Source organism: Triticum aestivum, chromosome 5D (assembly GCF_018294505.1).
Source record: "Triticum aestivum cultivar Chinese Spring chromosome 5D, IWGSC CS RefSeq v2.1, whole genome shotgun sequence".
Classification (NCBI taxonomy): Eukaryota; Viridiplantae; Streptophyta; class Magnoliopsida; order Poales; family Poaceae; genus Triticum; species Triticum aestivum.
The window spans coordinates 180,377,222-180,380,183 of NC_057808.1; positions in this window are offsets into that span (position 1 = coordinate 180,377,222).

The window sequence follows — 2,962 nt, forward strand, 5'->3', positions numbered from 1 at the left end:
CAGTGCCCGGGCTCGCCCCGGCGGGCGCTCGTGGCCGCGCCCGCGTGCCCGCACGCCCACGCGCCCGTGAGGCCTCGCTGGGCCAATGACATATGGGTCAGCGCCCTAATAATAATAATAGTAATAATAACAAAAATGTTAATTAATTAGTAATTTAATTAATTAACCTAATTAACTAACTAAATAGTTAGTTAACTTAATTAAACTAATAGATTAGCCTAAACAGTCAATGACAGGGGCCCCCACACCCTGTTGACCAGTCAAGCGTTGACTGGTCAACTGGGTGCTCTGGCCCACATGTCATCCTCTGTGTACACTGTTGTGTACACAGAGCTGGGTGCACCTAGCATTTAATCATTATTTTCCAATTAATACTAATTTCAGAATGATGTTTAAAACTTAAAAAAATCATAGATAATAAACCGTAGCTCGGATAAAAAACTTTGTACTTCAAAGTTGCTCAGAACGACGAGACGAATCCGGATACACAGCCCGTTTGTCCGCCACACATCCCTAGCTAGCAAACATGCAACTTTGCCAGATGTTTCCCCCATCGCCGGTATCACCTTCCACCGCGTTAGGGCACACCTAACACCGCTCATTGTCTTGTCATGCATCGTCATGCATATGTTTGCATTATATTTATTGTTTCTTCCCCCTCTTCTCTCGCTAGACCCCGAGACCGACGCCGCTGCTACCCAGTACAGCTACGGTGTTGATGACCCCTCCTTCTTGGCTGAGCTTCCAGGCAAGCCCCCCCTTTGATCACCAGATATCGCCTATTCCTTCTCTCTATTGCTTGCATTAGAGTAGTGTAGCATGTTACTGCTTTCGGTTAATCCTATTCTGCTGCATAGCCTGTCATTGCTGCTACAGTTGTTACCCTTACCTGCAATCCTAAATGCTTAGTATAGGATGCTAGTATTCCATCAGTGGCCCTACACTCTTGTCCGTCTGCCATGCTATACTACTGGGCCGTGATCACTTCGGGAGATGATCACGGGCATATGCTATATACTCTAAACTGTTACATTACTTATGATACTGTTCAGAGATGGGGGCTGAAGGGGCAGGTGGCTCCATCCCGGTAGAGGTGGGCCTGGGTTCCCGACGGCCCCCGACTGTTACTTTGTGGCAGAGCGACAGGGCAGGTTGAGACCACCTAGGAGAGAGGTGGGCCTGGCCCTGGTCGGCGTTCGCGGATACTTCAATAAATACGCTTAACGAGATCTTGGTATTTGATGTAAGTCTGGCCACTGGCCTATACGCACTAACCAACTACGCGGGAACAGTTATGGGCACTCGACGTCGTGGTATCAGCCAAAGCCTTCTTGATGTCAGCGACTGAGCGGCGCGCGCCAGATTGGACTGGAACGCCTGCTCTTGTATTAGGGAGGCTAGGTCTGCTTCCGGCCGCCCTCGCAACGTGCAGGTGTGCAATGGGCGATGGGCCCAGATCCCTGTGCCATAGGATTCAGACCGGCGTGCTAACCTCTCTGTTGTGCCTAGGTAGGGCTGCGACGTGTTGATCTTCCGAGGCCGGGCATGACCCAGGAAAGTGTGTCCGGCCAAATGGGATCGAGCGTGTTGGGTAATGTGGTGCACCCCTGCAGGGAAGTTTATCTATTCGAATAGCCATGTCCCTCGGTAAAAGGACGACCCAGAGTTGTACCTTGACCTTATGACAACTAGAACCGGATACTTAATAAAACACACCCTTCCAAGTGCCAGATACCACCCGGTGATTGCTCTCTCACAGGTCGATGAGGAGAGGATCGTTGGGTTAGGATTATGCTATGCGATGATACTTGTTGAACTTACCATCTACTCTCTTCCACATGCTGCAAGATGGAGGCTGCCAGAAGCGTAGTCTTCGACAGGACTAGATATCCCCCTCTTATTGAGGCATTCTGCAGTTCAGTCCATCGATATTGCCCCTTTACACAGATACCCATGCATATGTAGTGTAGATCCTTGCTTGCGAGTACTTTGGATGAGTACTCACGGTTGCTTTTCTCCCTCTTTTCCCACTTTCCATTCTACCTAGTTGTCGCAACCAGATGCTGGAGCCCAGGAGCCAGACGCCACCGTCGACGACGACTCCTACTACACCGAGGGTGCCTACTACTACGTGCAGGCCGCTGACGACGACCAAGAGTAGTTTAGGAGGATCCCAGGCAGGAGGCCTGCGCCTCTTTCGATCTGTATCCCAGTTTGTGCTAGCCATCTTATGGCAACTTGTTTAACTTATGTCTCTACTCAGATATTGTTGCTTTCGCTGACTCGTCTATGATCGAGCACTTGTATTCGAGCCCTCGAGGCCCTTGGCTTGTATTATGATGCTTGTATGACTTATTTTTATTTTTAGAGTTGTGTTGTGATATCTTCACATGAGTCCCTGATCTTGATCGTACACGTTTGCGTGTAAGATTGAATCAGGGGCGTCACAATACCGACGTTGTTCACTACAAAAAAAAGACACATCCGTGACATTTTGGGCCGAACGAATTTTTTTTCCTGTCATACTTATGACACTTCTGTGACGATAATTGTGACAAAACTCGGTATCATCATAGATGTGGTGGGCTCCTACTTCTATGACAAAAAATCATGACAGAAAATGGGCTTTTTGTCTTGGGCGGGCCGGAGACGCAGCTGTATGAGATTCTTTGGGCCGTCCATGACGGAAAAAACCGAGGTAGAAGCGAGGGCGAGGAAAATATCGGGGTGTTCCCGGTTACGGTGGGTGGTAGGGGCCGAGCGATGGGCATTCGTACACGCACGCGCGTGGGTGCGAGGCGTTGGGCTCTAACTGAACCCGAGCGATTGCACTGCAGGCTACGCGTTGCTGAACCCGAGCGATCGATCGATGGCTGTTAACTGAACCCGATCGAGCGATTCCTTCGCTACTGCTGCTAACTGAAGCCGATCGATGCTGCCTCTGGATGAATAGTGAGCTTTG